Source organism: Tupaia chinensis, unplaced genomic scaffold, assembly GCF_000334495.1.
Source record: "Tupaia chinensis unplaced genomic scaffold, TupChi_1.0 Scaffold000101_1, whole genome shotgun sequence".
NCBI lineage: Eukaryota > Metazoa > Chordata > Mammalia > Scandentia > Tupaiidae > Tupaia > Tupaia belangeri.
This window is the reverse complement of record NW_006159565.1, coordinates 5548589-5558159: the sequence shown is the minus strand read 5'-3', so window position 1 is coordinate 5558159 and position 9571 is coordinate 5548589. Positions and strand designations below refer to the sequence as shown.

The 9571-nt window shown below is 40.4% G+C and overlaps 1 protein-coding gene across 2 annotated transcripts in view; it reads left to right on the top strand.

Moving 5' to 3' along the window:
- LOC102499676 (O-acetyl-ADP-ribose deacetylase MACROD2-like) overlaps positions 1-9571 on the top strand; it is a 223519-nt gene that overhangs the window by 165528 nt on the left and 48420 nt on the right. The gene's annotated exons all lie outside the window — the stretch shown is intronic.

Here is a 9571-nt window from a genome sequence, read left to right as displayed (position 1 = left end):
AACGTGCTTCACCAGGGCCCCATCTGTGACTGCCTTCGAGGACCAGAGATAACCAGAAATAAAGTACAGAGGTTGTTATGAAAACTAATTCTAACTTCAGAGCATTTCTTTCTCCTTTCCATAATCTACTTGTGATTTCTAATTAAAAATGCTTTTTAAAACCAGGCTGACCTAATTCTCCTTTTCTCCCTCAAAATGTATCTTCTTTTTGGTGTCGATCTCTCAGGCTTTGCTTATTCACTAGGCACTGTTGTTGTTGCTTAGCTCCCTAAGCTTGTTTGGCCTCGCTTTCCCCACATTCCAAGCAGTAATGGTCTCATTGACCCAGTAATTAAAGAAATCCTGTACCTTTCCACTCTGGCTAGCTGCCCTCTTTCTTCTCCCCTATTGTTCTTTTAGTAACACCACCAGCAGATGGTTAGAGATTTTTCACCCTTTCAAATGCTTTATGTTTTTCCCATCTCATCAGGCGTATCTCAGCCAAGTGTAATTAGCTTAAGGCTTTTGAGTCCTCATGGGAGATCAGTTAAAGACCTGAGCAATTTCAATAAAGAGCTTGAAAAGCGAATCCTGGAAGGCTATGCATAACCACAGGAGAGCCACTATTATTTAGAAGCTAAGACCTCTCTCCTCCTCCCATCCTTCCATCTTCAGGCATTTTAAATTCTCAGAATATTCATGAGGCCTCAAAGGCTTTGGGACTCTCTTTAGATCATTATTAGGTAGGTGGGATATTTAAGCTCTCACCCTTCAGCAGGTCAGTGCTGGGTTCCTTTTCATTGATTTCAATCAAGGGCGCTTTTTAGGTAGCCATAAGTTACTCCCAAATGGTCAACAGTTTGTTTGCTAAATCTCTTAGCCTTTTCATTCACTTGTTGGGAACTAGCTAGTAAGCTCTTTGTAGTTCAGAACAGTTGATATGAAGGCTAAATTAATTCATTGCATTATGGATTTGCACTCTACCTTTGAGCCATAGTGAACCTCCTTGCTTTCTGAATAGCACTTATATTCCAAGCAGTTGATCCCACAGCCCAAACCCTTTCTCTCCACACTTGGGAAAAAGCACTTTTTTGTGACCAAATTAAACTATTTTTATTGAAATGGATTGGAGTAGCATGTGAAGCACAGATTGTTGCTGGGATGTTGGGAGAGGCTGGTGGGCGCACCCTTGAATCATGTGATACGTGTTTTCCCCATGCACTCAAGTGGGAGGCTCCAAGGCTCAGGTGTTAGATAGTAAGATGACTAAGCGTGTTCTCACATCCAGTTTCTTATTACCAAGATTGTGGTAAAAAGGAAGTTATGCTTTATAAATCCAGTATCATCTTTTTCAGATAAATGAAATCGATGTCAACATTTCATTAGAATGACTTTTATTTTTGTTGCCAATGCACCAGTTTCTCTTTGAACAGTGAAGCATAGATTTGGAGATGTGCCCATACTGAAGATTTTAAACATAGTGCATCATTAGAGAACCTTGTAATCTCAATTTAGAGGAAAATTCCTTCTAAAATATGGGAAATGTGTGTGGGCAGTGGTATGGCATGGAGTGGGTTTGCAAAGCAGACTCCAAACACTTGTGAAGTAATTGATTGCTGTCTACAAAATATGACATAATGTTTGAAATACAAATTGACTTACAAAAAGATCTAAGTAGGGTGAATGTTTCCTTAGGTAAGACAAATAGGAGCTTTGTTTATTTATAGCTGCTTTTCATAAATGTTTGTTTTGCATAGTAGAATGGTAAATTATAGTAAAGCTATATTATTACTGCTTTGAATACAGTGGACTCAAAGAAACCAAACTATCCCAGCCAAGGGGATAGATTTGAATCAAAGAAACTAGTTGTATTGGTAGAGAATGGATAAGACAAAGAGGAAAAGAATTGCTGGCAAAAACCTTTACTTCATAAAAAACATAAAGCACAAGGACTATTAGCAAACCTTAGACCGCAATATCCAGAAAATGTGTAGAAATCACCTTCTGTCACGCTCCTTATTCACCAGTTGCACCATTGCCCCATTGTTAGATATTGCACAACTTATTCATCCCATTTGTCAAATAACAGAGGCTTCATTAGAAAACTTTGGAGGCCAGTTATTAATTCTTAAAACTTTTTAAAAACAATGGCATTTACTTTCCTACAATTCGAAGTTATAGAATGTTAAAGAGTAATATGTTCAGTGGGTGATGCCAGAACCTGACATTCATGGTCTAACTCGTGGTCCCTACCCTTTACTCTTAGATGCTGCTCTAGGGGGCTGCGCCTCGTCGAGTGTGACACTCGAGTAGATACGAGCTGCATTTTAGCTTAGGCCCTTTCTGAAATGGTAAACCTCCCCAACTATAAATCTTGGAGTTGGAGTTGATCCCAAAGCTCACCTATTCAACCTCCTACTCTGATGCATGAAGCCCTATAATTTCCTTCCCAGCTGACGCTGTAGCCTGTCAGGGGATATGTATGATAGAAGCTCACCACTTTCCACTCAGCTCTTCCACTCTCAGATAATTCTGAGTGTTCATAAATAAACTTGCTTCTCTTGCTTCTGCTAACTTATCCCAATTCTAACCCCTGAAAGGTACTTAAATGATCCTGGTCCATATGGCAAAAGCCTCTTGAGTATTTTAAGGTAGAGCCTGCACAGCCACCTCCTGTGTCATCATCTGGTTTATCACTTAGTTCATTCTTACTTATTCCAGACATCCCTCATATTACATGACCAAACTTTAGGAAAGTCTAATCTGTAGAAAGTGTACCACCCTCCCATTTAAAAGAGGTGATAAAATGGGTACCACCTTGAGCTGTGCTAGCTTCATCTTGACTGCATACTCTCCTTTTTTAAAAGAATAATGTTTTATTTAACTTAATTTGTTTATTTATTTTTAATTTGACCAGAGAGGGACAGAGTGTGAGAGACAGAGAAAGAAAATGAGAAAGCAAACCACCAGGTCTGGGACTCAAACCATGGTCAGCCATGTGGGAGTCCAGTGCCCTTAACAACCATACCACCTGCCGGCCCCTTAACGGCATACTTCTAAACAAGCCGACTTCTTTCTTAAAACATGAATATAGAGTTGCATGCAATGATCTAGGCTTTCTTTTGTCTAATCAAAGGCTAGAAATCTATTTTTCAAAGAAATTGCTTCAGACCCTGACAACTCAGAGTATGAACATACCCCTGGTGAAGAAGTATCCTATCAGTGAGGCTAAGAGCCTGTCCAATTCTGGGTTGCAGGCAGGTTCTTCTTTAATGAGCCATGAACAAGTTATTTAACTTGGCTCCCTCATCTGTAAGTGGTGGTAATAATAGTACCTATCCCAGAAGGTTGTTTGTAAGGATTATATGATTTAATATGTGTAAAGTTCTAATAATAGCGCCAGGCACATAGTTATCGGTCAACCAATATTGATGATTGCGGTTATTGCTCTGAATAGAAGTCCATACCCTAAATCAAAGAAAAAACATTAACATTTTTGTTGTAAATAGTGAGAAACCTAAGAACTACAGGAAGGCTGATCAACGCGACCTTCTGCCCTATAATTATTTGGCTAATCTACTCTCGTGGTCCATACAAGGCTGTGAGGCTGCCCTGAGAGACAACTGAGACACTCTTATCCCATGAGGGTGCCCTGAGAGACAACTGAGACACTCTTATCCTCTAAATGTGCCCAGCCTAGTTCAGTAGTTTTTCCTTTAGCCACCAGCTTCTCTGACAATAAGAAACCTCAGTGAAGACATTGAACTGATCAAGAAAAACTCCACTTAGGCCCTGGCTGCTGGCAGATGTGCTGTGTCATGAGAGTGTATCTGTCACAGCTGGCTCTGTTCCCATGCAGAAATGACAGGGCCAAGCAAACAGCCCTAAACCTACCAAAAATAGGCCTGCTTCAGAAATAAAACATGAACGGGGGTAAAGTAACATGCTCCCACTGATTTTATTCTTAGTTAAGCACCAAACAGTAAATGCTGCCGCATATATAATATGGCCATTATAATCATGATTGGCATTTGTATAGAAACTTGGCAAAGAGACACAGAAGCCTGGAAACGACTACCCCTCAGCTTGGAGATTCAAAGTTTTAATATTGATCATTTATTCCTTTACTCATGTTCCTTGTTTTTAATATTTACTAGAACTTCTACCAGGGACCAGCAGTTGGCACAATGGCTATATCACTGGACTCCCATGTAGTCGACTGCAGTTCGAGTCCTGGACCTGCTAGCTTAAACTCATGCCGGGTGTATGTGCGTGCGTGCCCAAGATCCCAAGAGGAGAATGGTGGTGAAGGGACTGCAGCATGACCATCCCCCCAAGGGCTGATTTCTCACTTTCTGTCTCTCTGTGTTTCTCTGTCGTTTTGGCAAGCACACACACCCTATAGCAAAAACCTCTCTAAAAAAAGAACTTCTACAGCTGTTGCCATTGGAATCAAAGCATAGTATGAAACAGGAGGCAGAAACAACGTTCCCCACTTTGGTCTGTATAAGTCCTTCCACCCCATCCTATAAAGAAACTCAACATCCTTGAAAAAGCCCCATCTTAGAAATGAGCACTGGATTGAGGGCAGAAAATTGATTTTGCAAATCTGCAACTGAAAGAAATTACTGAAAGAATGGTAGACAATCTTTTATAATCCATTCCTGATGGGTTCAATCTTAGATGATAATGGCATAAGTCCAATTTTTTCCCCTATTTTATTTTATTTTAAATGCCAGGACTAAGGGTCTTGCTCTATATAAGCCTCATTATCATTGGAATATTAGTCATTATTAAGATAATTAATTATGAAAATTACAACATAGGAAAAGACAAAAAAAAAAAAAAGGGAAAAAGAAAAGAGAGTTGGACTTGTGGTGTCGGCCCTAGTGCATGAGGGTCACCCAGACAGTACTGAGTCCCGTAACTGCAGAGAGCTGACCTTCAAAAGCCCTTCACCACAGAGAGTTGACCTTCAAAATGTCTGCCCCCAGGACCAGCATCTAGTGACATTTTGTGCTGGGTACGAACTCCCACAGGCGCTCACCTCTTATCTCAGCATATGTCAATGATCACAGCTTCAGAGATCAGGAAACAGAATATAAAATAATGGCACTCGGTCTTCTTACCATTTTATCTTATTTTCCCTTTAGGATTTATATTTTGTACCAACTCTATTACAACAATAAAAGTAGTTGTAGAGAATGGGAAAAAAATAGCACTATGATACCACCACCTTATTATATCAAACTGCTTTGGGCTTGACCTTCTTTAAAGTGTGTTCCTGTGTTCAGCTACAAAAAAAGTTCCAAAAGCCCTCACCAGCAGCTCACCCTCAGTATGCTGTACTGTTTCTGGGTTACAGCCCCTGGGATGTTAAGAGTTTAGGGCATAGGAATCATTTTGGGAGACTTAGCATCCCCTCCATCCCCTGGCACTTTCCCCTAATCATTTTTTAAGAGGATTTTGCTTTAAAGTGTGTGCACCCACCAGAGAGAGAGGCAGTGAGAGGGAAAGTAAGAAATCCATACCCCAATCCTTTCTCCTCCATTCTCTTCCTGGGATCTTGAGCAAACACATGCACATGTACCTGGCATGATTTTCAAGCCACAGGGTCCGGGACTCCAATCGTGGTCAGCCATGTGGGAGTCTCGAAATATAACCACTACACATCTGCTCCCCCCACCATCACATTTTAGACTCTGTGAATTCAGATTCCTTATTTAGATTCTGGCAAATCATAGTTGAAATAAAACAGCTAGATTTAAAAACATGGACTTAAGATTCCAGAGTCAGGTCCTAGACCCCTTGAAGACATAATTTTATATGGTCTCATCGAAACCAAGACCTTTCTCCCCAAATAACACTTCCTCCTTTAAAAAATCAAGCCAGTGTTTTTTTTAATGGTAGAAATGCATTTTAAACATCTGACAAGCCACAAAGAAAAGCTTTCCTGAAGAGACTAAGCCTAGGAAGTTTGAAACAGAATATCTTATCTCGAATGGGAAACAAGATGGTCTGAGCTGACTCAAGAACTCTAACAGTGGGCAGAGAAATGTGTGGTGTCACTGTGGCTGGGGATCTGAGCAAGGTGCCCTAAACCACACTTGGACAGTCCTCTCCCTATTGAACAATGAGGACGGGAGACCAGATGCTGGCTATGTGACATTTGTCAGCTCCCTGATGGGATGAAATGGCACCAGCTGCACATGGTCAATTTGTGAAGCCCAAATGATAACCAGTGTCTGAGCATGAGCCAGTTAATCCTGTCCTTGGACTAAAACTGGCTTCTCCCTAATGTCTCAAAGGTAGATGTAAAGTCTAGGTTTCCGAGATTGAACCAGAGGTTGAAATTCTAGCAGCATCTGTTGGCTCTGAGTGGTTCTAGTTGCCCTAAAACACAGAGAAGAGTATTACTCTAGGTTCTCCCAGAAGCACATGCTAAAATGAGATTTATGTGGGGAATACAAGGAACTTATTAAGGAGATGCCCATGTGAGAGAAAAGGAAGAGGATAGTCTGGGAGAACCATCAGTCCACACTGTGAATGCAACCCCAAGTGAAGGAAGGTTGGAAGGTGAGAAATGCAAGTTTTGGCAAAGAACCTAGATGCCCTTGGGGCAGATTTACTGTTTAGTACCCCTGATTTGCTCAGTCACTGGCCAGAAGTGGGCTGTGGTAAGTGTGGCCTTGGTGCAAATGCAGTGATGGAATCTAAGCACGGTTCATCTTGCACACTTCAGCCTCAGGATCAACACCCCACATCTCACAACTCCAGGGGTTATAATTTATATTTGTGATGTCCTTTGGAGATGTGCATGGCTAGCACAGACTCACATGGTGCCCCTGACTGGGATCATTTGCTCCCTACCATGGTGACCACTCAGGAACCCTCACCAGTCAGCATCATCAGCTGCATCTGGGTCCCCAGTTCAGGGCATGTGGGAACTTCTGACTGCCCAGAGAGGCATGAAGAGACTTTGGGAGCTGGGTCTAATAAAGTTCAGATACCAGCTTTTCTGAGCTTGATGGGCATGGAGAGGGGGGCACTTTTCTAGGATGTATATTCTAAGTCCCAAAAAGAAGTGGAGGAAAAGCCCCCCTCTCCTCAATTTTTGGTTTTTCTACTTGACCTATCTAGACACCTCCTTCCTCTGGGTCTCCGGCCTTTTCCTACATTTGTAAGGGATCACTTAAAAAGGACAGCCTTCCCATCGGCTTTACCTTTCTGATTAGTAATTACTCTTCACTGGTGATTCTCAACTCTGGCTGTAAATGAGAATTACCTATGAAGCTTTAAAAAAATCCCACCAACCAGGCCATGCTCCAGACCAATTAAGTCATATACTCTTTTTTTCTTTGTACGTTTAATTTTATTCCTCTCTCTAATTAGAAAAAGAAAAAGGAATAAAATCATCATCAACAGGATCTTTTGCCATGATCCTCCTCCTATCCCAGCCTTTCCCAGTCAGTCAAGACCTCACTCATCTGAAATGCACAAGTCGACTCAGGAACCTAACTCCAGTCTTCCATATGGCTTCCAGTATTGCAGAGTGTTAGTCTGCTGCTACGCCACCATGGCTCAGCCAAGTCAGATGCTCTCGGGATTTGATCCAGGCCTCATCAACATTTTTAAAAAATCTCCCTAGGTAATTGCAATGTGTAACCAAGATTGAAAAATCCTGCTCTACAATCCCCCCTTTTTTCCCAGGATGGCAATAGCTTTTTCCATTTTCTAGTGGCTAAGATGGCAATTGGCTATTTAGGAAATATGACACATGGGGGAGATAAATAAATCAAAATTAGAATAATGTTGTAAATAAGTTACCTGATTACAGTCTTTATCATACAAAACTATTCTACTATTTAGAATAAATTATTTTGGGTCTTTGAGATTATAATAAATGTTGACATTCTTGACCTTAGAAGAGTAAATGTGTAAGAGAAATAGAAAAGTATAATGAGAGAGGGAAATGTTAGAGAACATGTCCCCTTAGATGCATTAGTTAAAGATTTGGGTACATTGGATTACTTAAAGGCAACCAATAGAAAAGCTAGACAATTGTCAGCTCTCAAAATCTAGGAAAAAAATAAGGTGGTATACATGATATATATCATCACGGTCATTGCAAAAGTCAGTTGCTGTTGCTTTAGACGGATGAACAAAAATAGGAACCTAAGTCCATGTTTAAATTTAAGAAGGTTTTAGCCAGAAGAACTGTAAGTAGAAAGTGTAGTGGTTGCCCCTTATGGGTGCATCCGGGATAGAGAAAGGATTTGTTCTCATGAAATTTTGCCTTGTGCATTTTTCTAATTATAGATTAAAAAATAGAATTGGGACTTTATACCATGGTACTTATCAAGAGATGGTTTGAAAAAACATCACCAATTAAAGAAATTTTGTTCACAGTAACGGTAGCACATGATGGCCAAACCCTTCTGTTTCAAATGACACACCGGGCTTGCTTATTTGTAAATAGCCCACCACAGTGTTACTGTATTTAAAGCCTTTTAAATTTTGTATCACTCCCAGGAGAGAAAGAGAGAAAGTTGCCCTTACGGAGAATCCAAAGAGGCATTCCAATTGGCCACCTTGTAGATTCTTTTGGCGCCCCCCATAAGAAATAGCATCTTGTTGGCAGATGGTTTTGGTCTATGAACAAGGTGCCTTTAGCTAGTCTGAGAAATATCTATTAAAATAGACTCCACGTAAGTGGAGCACTGAAATGAGGAAAGGAGCTGTGCTGTTCCAATCTGTCTGTACCGACCATCAGCTACTTCTACATCCTTGATTGTGTGGCTTAATTTACAAAGGATCTGCAAAATAAGGATTTTATTGACTAAAATTCCTTAATGCTTTGCACATCAAGCACTTCTTTTTTAATAGAAAAATGTCAACTTTTGTCTCAGGGCTTTCCTAAACATTTTCTACCATCTCTACTCAGCTTTAAAATATAGATCAGCCTGCTATGAAGGCAAACGATATGATTGGTCTTCAAATAGACTACATTAAAACTATAGGCCTGTCATTTTTTTGCTGCTGGATGCCTTTGGGCATGTTATTTTAACTACTGCAAGACTCAGTCCCTCACATATAAAATAGGGACCAGATATTTACTGCTAAAAAGGGGATTCAGAGTACAAGGGTACTTCAGAAAGTTCATGGGAAAATGGAAGTAAATATGAGTTTATTTTGGTGCAAAAATAATTTGAAATCCATAGTTTTTTCCATAATACATATCTTCCATGAATTTTTGAAGACCCATTGTATATACTCTCTAGTCCTTAAGAGTCTCAATACATAGTAACTTTTGTCACACTCAGGAAGAAATTAGCATTAACAATCTAATACAGTACTCCCTAGATTGGAAAACAGATTGTCATAAACCCAGAAGTCCTGTGTGAGTTTGCAGGTAAGTGGGTCACATTTTTCCTATTTCCCTCATTTGCAAAACACTAGTCCTTCTATTCTCACATAGAGTATCTGTGCTAGGGAAAACTTTTCTCACCATCTGGATTCAGCAGAAGCCAAGAGAAATAACAGGACAACAAATTAAATCTCCCTGGACTATATCTCTTTCCCAACCCTGGCT